This window comes from Argiope bruennichi, chromosome 5 (assembly GCF_947563725.1).
Source record: "Argiope bruennichi chromosome 5, qqArgBrue1.1, whole genome shotgun sequence".
Classification (NCBI taxonomy): Eukaryota; Metazoa; Arthropoda; class Arachnida; order Araneae; family Araneidae; genus Argiope; species Argiope bruennichi.
In genome coordinates, this window is record NC_079155.1 from 107522132 (window position 1) to 107537646 (window position 15515).

Below are 15515 nucleotides of genomic sequence, written 5' to 3' on the forward strand. Positions count from 1 at the left end.
CTTTCTATAAGACAAAAAACGATTAGAGAATCATTTCTACAATTTTAGTATTATAATAAAGGAACCGACTATACTTGGATTATTAACATTTTGACATCTGTAGCGAGTATTTCATAACATCCAGCTCAGTAGATGCCAGTTCAGAACATTGGTGGATAAGAGAAAGCAGTCTCGCTTCTGGTGGAGGGTGGGAGGCCTTTATTCAGCAAAAGATCATGGCTACAGATCAAGACTTATTCCAAATTATATATACTTAATATAAAAAATAGCAAATCAGTTTAATTGTTAATCTACACTTATTAAATAGAAAGAATAATTATATCCTATAATCATTTTGGTATGACAATTATCAAAATTCTTGCAACTTACCAATATAGCTTCGGAATCAATGAGGAAACTTTCCAAGCCTTATTCTTGTGTTGAGAAACAGCTGGAAATATTGCTTTTGCTTTGATAGATGTTTCCAGGTAATTACGTATTGCCTCCGTATAGCTTAAGGAGAACTTGCTTTCTAAAAATAGATTTGAAAATGCTATGTCTGTTGGGCTATTTCAAGTAATTAAATAATTTTAAAATTTATTAATTATATTTGAAATAATTTAGGAACTGACTGCATACTTCCATTTCCAAAACAAGTAGTCATTTTTAGCGAGAGTTTCACCACATTCAGCATAAATGGGTTCGATCCAGGACATGTGGATTCATGAAAGCCGTCTTATTTCAAGTGTAAATAGGAAGTCTTCACTCAAAAAAAGAGCAATTATATAAGCAGTAGGTTTTCCAACTTGTATATACCTATAAAAATACAAAAAATGTACATTAAACAAAGTTACAATTTAATAATCAAATCCTGTATTCATTTTGGTATGGCAATTATCAATTCTTACTACTTACTAATACCATTATGAGAAAATATTTCCCATCATACAGATTGCTGATAGAGAATCTGACAGAAACTGAAGTAGTCACTCTACAAATATGACACTTACACATCGCCTATAAAAATAGAAATTTTATATTATTTAATCCGATATACTTGCATTCAACCCAAATACAATTTTTTTTGAAGTTAACAGCAATTTAATTCTCTATTGGTAATCAAACTACTCGCAGTATTTTAAATGCATTTGTAAAGCTATTTTAACATGTTATTGATCTTACTAAAGTTTTATTTCCTTAATGTTAGTAAGTTTATGCAAGTGTATTTTAAATACATAAAAGGAGGATTGATAAATTAATTTAACAATCATTGATTATACTTAAGATTACAGTACCGTTTCTCCGTCAAGCGCCGTTAAACGTCCTCCAAACGGAGAGCACTATGTAGTGACAAAAGGAAATTTCATTTGAAAACATTCAATCTTCCTTCTGTAAGAAAGCAACTAAAGTTTTCTGGATTGAAATATTTTGACGTTAAAAAACATTGCTTTGTGGTCTTAATGAGCTAAATATACAACTCATTAGGAGTAATAAAGGCTGGAAAATTGTTTAAGAAGCAATAAAATATTTCATTATCCCAGAAAATAAGTTTCCTGGAAGCGAAAGACTAACAATATTACCTGGAAACATTTCTTGTCCTGTTCTAGCACTAAGGGGTTCGTTACTTGCCGGGCAACCTTTCCCTGGTGAGGACGGACACATGCAGAAGGCTCTCCCATGCCGACTCCATTCTGTGGTGACATATTTATTCGACTCTTTTCAGAAATTGATCTCATAATGGGCAGTTTTTTGATTCAGCCGATTCATATGGTGAGAAATAGATGGAAATGCTGCATATGTTTCCAAGTAATTATGTTTTCTCTCCTTATAACTTACAACTCACTAGAAGAATAAATAAAATGATTAAATAATGTCGTGTTTTCATAATTTTAGTATAATAATCAAGGAAATAACTGGATACTTGGATTTAATATTTTGTAGTGCATCTGTAGCGAGCCTTTCACAACATCCAGAGTAGTTCATGTCAGCACAGTACACGAGTGAGTACCGAGGAAGCAATCTCACTTCTGTTGGCGAGTTGCAAGCCTTTAGTCAGGAAAAGGTCGTTAGTGTTCTGACCTATATATACTTAAGTGTCCACATTAGTAAGGTTACAATTATTTAATAATCACATTGAATGATTGTATTCTATATTTTGGCATGATAATTAGCAAAATTCTTATAACTTACTGTTACCTATCATTCTGATAAGGTTTTTTTGGTCATCCAAATTGCTAGTAGATAGAATTTGCGACAAAAACTAAAAAAGAAGTCATTCCATAGACGAGGATTGGGTGGGGGGGAGGGGGTGCCATTGCTCCTATTAATAACATCTAATACATTTAATAATGGATTCACATGATTCGAGAGAAATGTTCTGGTGCAATTAAAGCAGGTTAAATTTAAGCAACTTCAAATTACTGCTATTTTTACCCCCCATAATTTACATTTATTCTAGAATCAACTACTATTAATGAACAGACAAAACTCAATGATGTTCTTCTGTCGCAAGGGCTATACCAAGTATTGCCTACATAATTCTGACAGTTATCGTTGCTAAGGAGCCACTTGTATGGAATATAAAGACATTGCGAATATTTCTCTCATTCTCAATCAACATACCAGAAGTGTAGATTTACACTGAATTTTGAAAGATTTCAAATGTAGTGAAACATCTTCAAGCAGAATACAGTTATCAGATGAAAACTTCCAAATCATTAAGTGCTTTTATAATAAGTGAAATTCCCTGCTATGAAAATTGGATATTTGATGTATTATTTCTTTTCAGGTAATTTATACAGAACCAATTTCGGTTAGAATTTTATTGAACTGAATTGTTTGGTTTTGAACTGGACTAGATTGTTTGAGTGTTTTTGAATTGCAGTTTTTACACTAATTTTATTCTTTGTCTTAATATAGATCGCTGATCCTTTTTGAAATCGACAGCTTGGTTATCAGTGCAGAAATTTTATTTCCCAATGGCTACATCTTGCTTATTATGAATGCATTTGTTTTTAAATTCGGCCTTTAAGATCCATATTTCACGTTTTGCATATATGCCCGATCCTTAAGATTTTATTTCATTTCCATCGCTTAGAACAAAAAACCAGAAATCCAGTATATATTTTTTTAAATCGGCCAACTGTTTAATCTAATTCAATTACATTTGCAAAAATTCCCGAGATCCTTTTGATTTCATCCGCTCATTCATTAAAATGCAATATAAATTCGCATTCAAAATTTCGTCGTTAAAACTTCTAATATTTGACGCATTACTTTTCAAAAACGGACTATATAAAATTACAAAAAAAATTTTTCCAAATTCGGTACGAGTAGGAATTAAAATATTGACTAAATCAAAGTATTTTTTGACATAGTTACTATAGCAAAAACAATTTGTATGTATTGCACCTCAAATATTGATTTATTATGGCTGATGGATTTGCGAAACTGAATCGAACTAGTCATCAAGGAGTATCAAACAAATTGTTCCTTTAACTAGGGGAAGGGCTAACATATGAAAAGCCAAAACAACGAAGCAAGGCTAACTTTTACATAACAGATTAGAGAAATCCATGCAATTCAAATGAAGCAAATAATTAAAAATCGCGAAAAGACTAAATATTGTGAAAAATTAAATTTGGATAAAATATGCATCATAAACACGTAACTGTAGCAGTATTGGACGACAAGAGTAGTGAGTTAGAATTCAAAAAGTAATTAAAAGTGAACATTAACACTGGGGTTCAGAGGGGATTTTGAAAATTAAATTGTTAAGAGACTGCTAATTTTTCTATTTCCATCTTCAGTAGGAGTGGTGAATGTAATGCTAAGTTAGTAATTTTCTTTTTATGAACTAGTATTTTTCTTATTCATGTTCCGTCACGAAGATGATAAAAAAATGAAACAAAAGGGGTTCTTGCCAGTCAAGCAAATTTTTTTTAATCTGAAGATGCAGTTTATGATGGGAAGAATGAATTAAAGTACGAGTCATTAAAATGCATGCCCTTTCTTTCCATATCATGAAGTTTAAGAATATTCTGCCATCAACATAAAATGGCATTTGATTATACAAGTCCAATCGTGAGGAATTCTATTACAAAATGAATAGTTGAAGCTTCATTCTGGTTTGAAAGTCGAGTGCACGGTGGGAATGTGGTTACATAAACACAATTTTATCGGATAAAAATACAGAATTGGTGAGACTGCAAAAGAAAATATTCTTAAAAGATTAATAACCTCATTTTAAATCTTAGAACCGGTTAATTCCGATATATATTCTGTTTCTCATTTTACTTTTTCAATGCAACGTTTCGAACGATGCTCCTGAATTCTGACTTGCCAAGCCTTAAAATATTTCCAACGAAGAAAAACGTTGTAATCAGCCCTAGATGAATGACATAAGCAATTCTTTCGCAAAAAATTCTATACTTTGTTCTCTCACTTAGTATTTTTACACTTCCCCCATTTTCTTTCATTCTCACACACACTCTCCATACAGCTATAAATCCACAATTCTCACATTTCCCTCATCGCCAACATAAAAACAGTTATAATTCTCGCAAACACAAACTTACCCACGCCGTCAACCCCACCACGAATCTGCAGCTCTCTCTCTCATACATTACCCACGCCGTCAACCCAACCACGAATCTGCAGCTCTCTCATACATTACCCACGCCGTCACCACCACCACGAATCTGCAGCACTCTCTCTCATACATTACCCACGCCGTCACCACCACTACGAATCTGCAGCTCTCATACATTTCCCACGCCGTCACCACCACTACGAATCTGCAGCTCTCATACATTTCCCACGCCGTCACCACCACCACTACGAATCTGCAGCTCCCGTACATTTCCCACGCCGTCACCACCACCACTACGAATGTGCAGCTTTCAGGTGTACATCCCAATGGCTTAATTCAACATCGACCACACATCTAGTTGAAAATGGTACGCAAAAGCTCAGAAATTACGATCCTAGTGCCGTTTTCCCATTTAGAGAATGGAACGCAGGATAGTAGACATGCAATTTGTTCAAGAGCATAACTGCTAAAATTCCTTACAATCACTTGTTGCATTTTGTACAGCTTAGTCTACAAATTTATCAATGTTAAGAAACTTCCTCTAAACATCGTACCTAACAATTTAAAGACTGACAGCTCCAATTTTGTCATGCATTTGCTTCTTTGATAATTCATTTAAGCCCAACCAAAAGACAAATTAGAAATTGGATTAAGTATTATTTGTATCGAATAATACAAAACTTGTTTCATATGAAAGATAAATTAGTGAATAGGAATAATTAAAAAAATTAAGCATTGATATTTCGATACAAGAGGACTCGAGGGCACATTATGGTACATTTCCTTTACGTTATTACGGTTTTCTGTCTTAAATTACAATTAGATTATTCAAACTTCCTATAGTAGAAACGATACCAAATGCATTTTCCGAAATTTCAATCAATAAATACTAGAAATTTAATGTTAAGTTAAGGGAATTGATTTCATGTCGTGAATGGTTTAAATAATTTTAGAACCGAAATGTTACATAGTTCATTAAGCAATTGCATGTAAAGAATTTATTATTTTAATAAATAATTAAAATAAAGGTCGCGTAAGTGGCCATTAAACAGCACTAAGTAAAGAGTGCCGACATATATACTAATGGTAAAATAATTTATATTTAACTCAAACCGGAATGAATTATCTTAATTTGAATAGCAGTAATGTTTTTTGAAACCAAGAGAATGGCTGAAAGACATTTTAAAGCAATGCATGACTAATTATTTCAAACAAGGAAATTTTGTTTAGGTTTACGAGTTGTAATTTAAATATGCCTAATGGAATGGTTAAGTTCAATTCTTTATCGATCGTTAGTATTAAACAATTAACCAACATCTAATAAAATGATAGAAAATTCGTTAGAATTCCAATATTTTCTTACATTCATCTGCCTCATCTAGAGTATTAGAGAAATTTACTTAAGAATTAATGAAAAGTTAAATTTCAATACTACAGTAATTTCCGAAAGCAAATCAGACGGTTTTTTAAAAAATGTTCTTAAATTTCTTGTCATTAATAATTGCTATGGTTTCATTATCATTCATATGCCATCTATAGTTTTACTAATATATTCCTAAGTATTTAACAGTTTTAAATATATATTCCAGAATTTTATTTCTCAATCTATAATGCAAAAATTTAAGACTTCATTATTTAGGTTTTTCATATGCTTACCATTTACTTTGTCCGAAAAACAAAGTATCTTTCATTCGAAAACAAAAATTACTTTGATTCAAACATCAAATAATATATTTTTAGGTGCAATTCATACAGTCGCCATTTTAAAAAGTAATTGAATCTACCAGCAGAAAAAACTTGAAAATTTTTCAAGAATTTTTAAATATAATCCGTAATTTTCCATAACAATTAATAAGCAAAAATTTGAAAAGCAGCACGCACACTGAAAGCAATGAATGAATCTATTATATTTGAATACATTAAAGCCATAAAAAGCTGGATTCCGTGGGAACTAAGTATTGTAAATAAGTTGGATCGAAAATTTCAGATGAATTAGACATATCCCGAAATAAAGTGACAGTACTTTAATCAAATTTTTAGAATATAATCAATACTAATTAGATGAACTGATTCGCTAAGTAATCACAAACATTTTTAATAGACTTCATTTCTGTACCAAGAATATAAATAAAAAATTTGTTATTTAGTTTCAGATTTATTCTCAAAAATCTACCACCAGGATTTAAATATTGACAATATTAGGAAAATGCTTTAATTGCCAAAGAATTTCACTTATCGCAGAGTTAACTCTGCCTCTACGATTTCAATTTCTTAGACTAGACTCAATTTTCCATTTAATAATTAGAAACGTATTGGAATGCAGAAGAATCTGAACCTCTGGTTTCTGAATGAGCAAGGAAGAAGTATTCTAATCGCCAAATATCCTACAGAAGTAGTTTCCGGACAGCTAGATGCCACAATTATATAGACACATACCTGGTTAGTTCAATACAACAGAAGGAAATCCACATGAAAATACCTTCCTCCGTTAACCATAAGTGACATGGCGTGTAGAAATAGTGATTTTGTAATACTTTCTGATGTCAGCTTGAATTGGAACAGGATTTTCAATTCCAAACTTGGAAGAATGCCACTTGCTGGAACGATGGTTTCAACTTATGCACGATTCATCACATAGCAAGTGTTGGACATAATGATGCAGATGCCGCTTCTACTTTCGAATACAAATTATCGCAAGCAGAAGAGCTGTCAAAGATTGTGGTTAATCGTTGCGCAGATAATCAATGGTCAATATTTGAGCTAACAACATTGAAAAAATGATTTATAAAGGAAATTTGAGAAATATTTTAATCCATTTATAAGAATATATTAAGTATTCGTATGGACAGAAGTACAAAAAAATTGCTTTGAATGAGAAAAATCTGGAATTTTAACAATTATGAATCACATTTAACACTAACTCTTTGCAATTTTTACGATTTTTTTATAGTTGAGCAGCAGCTTAGATGGTAAAAGTCAAGTTTAATTTGATTTAATTTTAATTTAGTTGAATTATTTAATTTTATATTAATATTCTATTTGAAAGTAGATAACGTATCTGATAAATTTGTACTGCGATCGGAATACAAAAGCGTCAAACGAGCTGATATACCTTCCTTAACCAAGTAACTTTTACACTAATGGAAGAATGATAAATTACGAACTAAAAATAATTTCATTAATACGGGTGACCCAACCGCTACTAATTGAATTAACAACAATCAGATATTCTATATTAGAGTAAATTCACAAAGCAAACATTAGAGTCATAAAAATATGCAAGCATTTTACTTTACAGAAATGCTCTCGAATTACATTTTACATTGTGCTATAAAAATGTGCTTAGATTAACATCTTGCTAAGTCATGAGAAAAAATGGTGCATTGACATTAAAGTAACAATGCAATACAGAATGGAAATTGATACAAAAACGTTTTTAAAACTTCAGCTTAACAGTCGGGAACTACGAAAAGACGAGTTATTGAATTAAGAATGAAAGCATCATATCCTGAATTGCAATGTGGTTCTCTTCTGCATTCAAAGTAATATTGTTAAACTAACGCACTTTTCGTAAATTGAGAGGTATAATCGTGCCATTAGGCGCATAATGCATCGCTACGTAGGTAAACGATTGGATCTGTCGCTACGAGACAAATTTTGCTCTTTTCAGAGGAGTAGTCACCGACAGAGGTTCCTCCCCCCACCAAGACAAATTGATAAACTTTAGTTTTTGGGTATATTAAAAGAATTGTAAGTTAATGTTTTTAATAATTTTAGAAAATTTTGTATAAAAATACAGGAATTAAAGTATTAACTTTTCAGTTATATCAATTTTTATTATGAATTTTCGTTAATTTCAATTTAAAATTTAATCTTAAGAAATCGTAATATTTTATACTCTAAACAATAAATTCTTTAAGTTCATAAAATCGTTCTCTTACCTGCATTTTCCTCTGTTGAATCTACAAAAAGGGCAATCTTTGGGTAGGAATCAAAGAATAACTTTCACATTTATTGAAAACAGGCTGGTTTTTCTGAAAATTTGGAGGTTTGTAAAATTACTGTATAATACGCAACGACTAAGGTAACATAACTAGATGAAGACAATACAGACGATTCCATTTCGAAATGCTACGATATAATTTTTAAAATAAAGGTTCAAAGTTTTAAGAGAGTTCCCCCCCCCCCCAAAAAAAAAGTGAGGTAAATAGTCATTAGGAATCTAAAGTGTTTGAAATGAATAAAATAAATTAAAAAATACAACTTCAGGCAGTATTTGCTAGTAATAACTGAAAAGAAATGTAATGTAAATAGAAAGAGACTTCAAATAGACAATTCTAAAAATACATTATAATGCACAAAAATATTAGGTTACCAATTCTATAAAGGAAGATTTTTTTGGCAGAAAATAATTTTAATGTAAACTTCGTAATACACAATACATTGTAAAATTTCACTTTTGAAAAGTTATGTTTACAATACGAGACAAATTTGTATTATTAGATGCTTAAGTTCAACTATTTTTATGCAGAGTGACTTGGAGTTTTAATTACCAAACCATTAAGATAAATAAAACATTCAAGACACTCGTAGCACACGTTTTGCAAAGTGTATATTGTTGAAATATTAAATGCTTTACGCATTTCTACGAGCTCGCTTCGACAATCTGAAAACCTGAAATTAAACGTACTAAGTATTTTTTGAAAACAATTTGTAGGAAACTTTACTTATTGGTTAGGTCTACTTTTCTAATGCAAAAGAGAAGTTTTAAATTATCAGATTTTATTTATGAAGCATTCATCCATAGTCTATGCTAAATGTAAAGTCTATGCTAATCAAATTATTTAAAATTTCTTTTGATGTAAAGTTTCAAAAAATAGCCAGATTTAGTTGACGTGGTTGAACGAAATACAGTCAGATCGTGACGAAATGTTATAACTTGCATTCATTTTTGCAATAATGAAAAATCCATTATAACTTCTTTCAACGATTCTCATAGTTTTTATTTCCTTAATTATAAATGCAATTTTTTTTTTTTGAAGTTGCAATAATTAACTACAATATACTCATATAAACATTTTTCCAATAAGATTTCATTATCCTTTTATTACTATAAACAAGTGAATTTTATGAATTCCAATTCTTAAATACTTGAACTATAAATACCGATTAATAATTATGGAGCTTTTATTGCAATAGTCATTCCGATACATTTCCCCCTCAGAATATACAATTCTTATTATTGGAGATACAGCCATGGTTTGGAACAATTTACTACAATAAATAGAAATGACTGCCTAATAAAATGTTTTTTATCAATGACAATACTGAATTAATTCGATATTTTGAAGGTGAGTAGTCGCAAGCAGATGAATTTGAGTTGGTCAACATCAGATCTTCCAACATAAGAGTATCATTTTTGCTGCTTTTATTGTGCAGAATAAAATACAATAATTTATAACTATCTTAATAAGCGAGTGCTATATTGGAAGTTCAGATGAACTGAAAGGCTCTTTAGCTAAATTTCAGACTTTTCTAGAATGAACATTATAACACTCTGGTAGAATAAAAGAGCAAAGGGAACGGAACTAAGCTAACATAAATCAGATAAAATGTTCAAAATATGTGTAATATCGATTGCCCGAAACATTAAATTTCTTTTTTTTTTTTGGCACTGAAATAAATCTGAATTTGTCATTGAAGTAATTGACTTAATGAAATGCTTAAATGATAGGAAAGACGTTTCTAGTCAAACTACGGGTTATTGAGTATTGTGCACACTTTTACTCCAGATACCGTTTTTAAACATAAAAAAAATCAAAATTCTTTAAAACAAAAGAATATGGTCACATGAAGCTATGAAAAGTTTGCAGTTATGAAGTAAATTATTTGTAGTAATCAACCGCAAAATTTTGTGGTAATCTTGCTATGTAAAATAGCAGTTCAGGCAATAACAGTTTCATTTGTACTTATTCAAATTCATTCTCTGTAGACCGAAAATTGTTGCTTCTGGTTTAAAGTGTTGTATGAAGTATTCTCCGTTTTCGACGAGAAATTTCACATTATATTCCATGAAACAGATAAAATAAAATTTGATTTTAGAAAATTTCAGTAATATACTTCAGTACAAATTTTACCATTTTCAGTACAAAATTTTTACTTTTCTATTCTTCAGAATAAGCAGAATTCCCATGAGTTAATAAAAAAAGTGACTTCGCTTTCAGAATTGATTTTTTAATTTATTGAGTATAATATTACATATTAAAACTAAAATGTGAAACAAATGTTTTATATAAATATCATTCTGTTCGCTCGGCCAAAACAAAGTTCACAAAAACAAATAATTGACTTTGCAGATTCTATATTTGAATGCTTTAACACGGAATTCCCAGAGAGTTAGCAAAAACTTTTTTTTCAGAGTTAAAATTTATTTATTTATTCAATTTTCTAGCAAACGAAGGTGTCATGCGATAGAATTGATCTTTCGCCAATTATATGAATTATGGAAACATTTAAAAAAGAAAGTCTGGGTTTAAAATAGTAGCACCGTTCAGATTTTCCGAAAGAAGCATTTAATATAAATGAATATTTTAGCGAGAAAAATATTCTACAATGGACGTAAAACGAAAAAACAATTTATAATTATTATTAGACTTACTTGAAACTTAACTTGAAATAATACAACTTACCCATTATAATTTAACATTCAATGGTTATCTCCACTTTACAATCAATATGACATCAAAATACTAAGATATTACTTAATAACGCAAAAAATACTAAATTATAAAATATATCGATCCCAGCATTATTCAAAATATTTGAAGCTTTACAAAAATCATAACAAAAAATTATCACAGCATGCAAAGAACTACAAAACGAAAACTGATAAATCTTTTGAAACTTTTAAATAAGAAAGATATTGACGTGTTTTATGAATCCTGCTCTTCTTCCAAAGATCTATGCAAGGCGGCTCTGCAGCAAGCATGGATATTTCTTTTAAATAAAGAACAGTTTTCCAAATTTGAACCCGGAAGAAGCCAGCATAAAATATATGAATGTTGCTTAATAACCAACAATTATTGCTATAAATTTAAAAATAAATCTGCCTGCTTTGGTTGAATATTAGGAAAATGTGATAAAAAGATTATTTATCTTTCTTTCAACAAATGCCATTATTATTTTAAATATTATTTGAGGGAACTTTACTTTAAGGACAGAAAAAAAAGTAATGGTTCCGATGCATAGAGGTCAATGAAACAACATACTGACATCTGATTTTTTTAAAAAAATGTTTGCTTATCCTTTCTGAAACTTTCGAAGAGACTTCTTTAGATTCTGAGAATACATATTTTGAATTAGGAACATATTTTAAAAGTATAATGCGAATTGAATTTTTTAAAATAATTTAACCACTCATTTCATCAAATCCTTATATCACTGAGTTCTTACTAATATCCCTTTTTTGATGAAGATAGCATTAATCTGAAATAATTTAGGTCATTTCATATTTTTCAACTTATTATTTTAGATTCTATCATTTTTTATGGACCTTGTAAATTTGAGCTCCGGTGATGAGGGTGACACCACTGGTAGTGTTTTTTCTCCAAAATTTTGCATATTTGCAATAGCTATTTGGCGTTCACTCGGCCTGCATTAACGATGAATCTTTAGTAGAATCGAATTTCGAAACTGAATCCTTCCAATTCCGTGGGAGAGACCCTACCACTAGGCCACCGTAGTCCCCTGAGGAAGTCATGCAGGAATATCAGCAAAGGTTAGCTGAAATTCGAAACCAAATATTTTCATCTTGTTTCTTCATTAACATCTATGTTGCTTACCATTTTTTTTTTTTTGATGCCCTCGACATAAAATTCTGGTAGATAATATTTAAAGTAATCATCCTATCTACAGTATGAGCACAGACCACCTTTATTTCGTCTTTCTCTAGTTTTGGTAGATTTATTTTTAAATTTGCGCAATAATTGTTGTTTATTTAATAAAATTTATATTTCTTGTGGATGCTCCTTCCGGGTTCGAATTCGAATAACAATTTTTGTAATTTTTAAAAATTCCTCGTTCTTGCTGCAGAGCCACTTTTTATAAATCTTTGGAAGAAGAGAACTATTTATGAACACTTTCTACCTCATACAACCTGATAAAGTATCAGAAAGTAAATAGCTTTTCATTTTGTGATCCTTTGCATGGAGAAGTATATTCGCTCTAACGTTCATATATAACCCTCCTTATGATGGATTGTGGGCATGTTGAAGCCAAAGTCGCAGCAAGTGAAATTCTCTCATATTGCTTATTTAAAATCCAATACTAGTTCCTCGATGACGTGACAAAACGCTATTGCGTCATGTTAGGTCTTGAAGGATGACGACTAAAATTTTTGGGTATTGCCGGCTGTCGCATTGGACTTAACTGGGTATGTCTATTTATTGTGGCATTTTAGCTGCTCGGAGGCTGCGTATGCGGAATATTCGTACATCATGGATATTTCTTCCTTGTTTAATCAGAATATTAGAGTTCAAAAATTAATGCGTTTAGATCCTTCGTTTAGTTCAAAATATCATATAATTCAAACATTCATTCTCGTATAGGAATAAGAATTATAAAACTAGAATGACCTTGCAATAAAAAAATCCCTAAAATTAAAATTTTTCTTTCCTTAATTTGGAATATTCTCTCAATTTGAATGAATGTAATTTTCCAAAAGGAATCGCAAGCTAAAATTCTGTTTTATTTTTAGCAACGACTTCTATTTCTGATCGTTAACTGAGTGACCAGTCCATCCATTAAGTATTGTGTTTGTCCAGAGCATTTAACTTAATTTCGCGTATAATTTCAACTCGGGATATACTAACGCATCTAGAATACTTAAATTAACTTATTCATAATTTTTAGTTTCTAGTTTATCTTTCCCCGAGCTTAGTTTTTCGAATGCAATAGAAACCTTCAGTACATGTCGCTATTCAAAGCTTCATTTATGAACTGGAGAATTTCAGGCAACTTAATAAAATCTAAATTGAATTCGCAACCTGCTTAAGTTTATCAGTTTATTCATTATTTTATTAAAAGACGATATAAATTATTTTACCGGAAGAAAAATTCTGTAATTTCAGAATACTTTATTGAATTTATTTTTAACTGCACATAATTAGCATATCAATTAATAAAGCGACAAATTGTTACTAGAAATATTCAGTAGGCTTGTCTTACCATCAAGAACTGCCCTCAGTCAATGAAAGATGGAAAAAAAATACGATAGAAATAGGCGTCAAAGTTGAATCCTTTTCTATAAGGTTTAGGTTTAGTCGCTGCTAAATATGTATTAAAACATGAAATGCTTTTCTATAAAGCATAAGTCATTTCATGAAGTAACTACAAATTTTAATTGAATCGTATCCTTTAACTAGATTGTACGGATCTTAATTTTGCCGAGGAATAATTTGTATTTTGGTCTTTTTATTTTCCTACCTATGTTGATTTTTTGATCGGAGATTTTGCATAGCTTCTTAAAATAGTTTATTTTATTGTATTCTTGATATTCTTATTCTATATAGCTTCTTAATGAATTGAGAAGTTTGCTATTTAATTAAATTCTTGAGATATTGAAACCTTTGAGACTTTTGCATGTAAACTTTATATATTAAATTAAATATACTCTTAATTGCGGAGTTAAAAATTCATTCGATGCGCATGTGAGTCTTCTTATATGTGAAGTGGTTTAATGTCCTACGTATTGGTCCCCATTAATCGAACAAATCTATATTATATTAACATTCTATATTTTACTAGTGCCCTATACTTATTGCTGACTTAATGAATATCTATCTTTATGTGTCCAAACGGTCAATTTTGGGATATGCTATTACATAAGTAATTTAACATTTCAATCGAAGTGTATTTCAATTAAACCATTTCTGATTTGAAATCAGCCCCCTTAGGTTAACAAATTTAATTTGTTGAAATTTAGAAAAATATATTTGATCTTGTATTCACTTTCTGTTAATTTTTTAACATCAAATCATACAAACGAAAGATGCAATAAAACTAGACTCGTGCATCCAAATAGCGCTTTCACACTTAGAATTCATATATATACACTCGATACAAATTAAATTTGATCCATCTTCTATTCAGAATGCATCTTTATTGTAACCAACGGAACGATCAAAGTGCATAACTGGGAGTTGACAGCTCTCAGTACTTGTCACGATTATGCGAATGTTTTTAAATTTATAAATTGGTAAGTTACGCAGAATGTAGGAAGTTTCTGTATAGAATCGACAAAATTATGGCTGTTGAATAAATCGTAAATCCTGCGTTACTATTAACCTGCTTTAACTCGATATATCTCGTCAAAACTAGGAATATCGACTCTGGGTTTTTGAATATTTTAAGTAATCGAATTGGACATAAAATGTTCATCGATGTTTTTCGAACTTGGGCAGTAAGATACATTTTATTTTCAGATTGAGAGGTGCACTATACGAATGGGAAAATTGCATTGTGATGTGTATTAAGAAAGTTGTCATGCGATCTATGGAGTTAAATCAATATACTTAAGAGATGGTTGTATGCGAAACAGAAACCGTGCGAGATCATAGTAGGTAAGCACAATGCGAGTCTTATGTTATGGGGAGCGAAAGCACTGTGGAATAATTGGCCATGCTCAAACGTGTTGGTGTGGGCCTCTTAAGGCGGATTTATATGGAAAGGGCTTGGTAATAAAAATCTCTAAATATCGCTTATCATGTAATTGGATATTGTTTGCGGTTATGAGTGAGAAATGCATGTCAAAGCCGAGGACTAATGTGGTGGCGGTGGTGTGAGAAATGTGAAATCGTGTCGGGTTTGGAGGTGTAGGTAATGTATCAGCTGTAGATTCGCAGTGGGGCAGACGCCGTGGACAATGTGTTCGAGAACGAGGTGTGGT

General features: G+C 30.9%; 2 long non-coding RNA genes across 2 annotated transcripts; both read right to left on the reverse strand.

Annotated features, from left to right (window-relative positions):
- Nucleotides 1–375: 375 nt before the first annotated feature.
- On the reverse strand, nucleotides 376–989 carry LOC129968180 (uncharacterized). The gene is made up of 3 exons (XR_008784384.1): nucleotides 895–989; nucleotides 619–795; nucleotides 376–511 (listed from the first exon to the last, which is right to left on the reverse strand). It is a non-coding gene; the product is annotated as an uncharacterized LOC129968180 (long non-coding RNA).
- A 467-nt stretch (nucleotides 990–1456) lies between these two features.
- Nucleotides 1457–11433, reverse strand: LOC129968179 (uncharacterized). The gene is made up of 3 exons (XR_008784383.1): nucleotides 11260–11433; nucleotides 8512–8604; nucleotides 1457–2025 (listed from the first exon to the last, which is right to left on the reverse strand). It is a non-coding gene; the product is annotated as an uncharacterized LOC129968179 (long non-coding RNA).
- Nucleotides 11434–15515: the final 4082 nt, after the last annotated feature.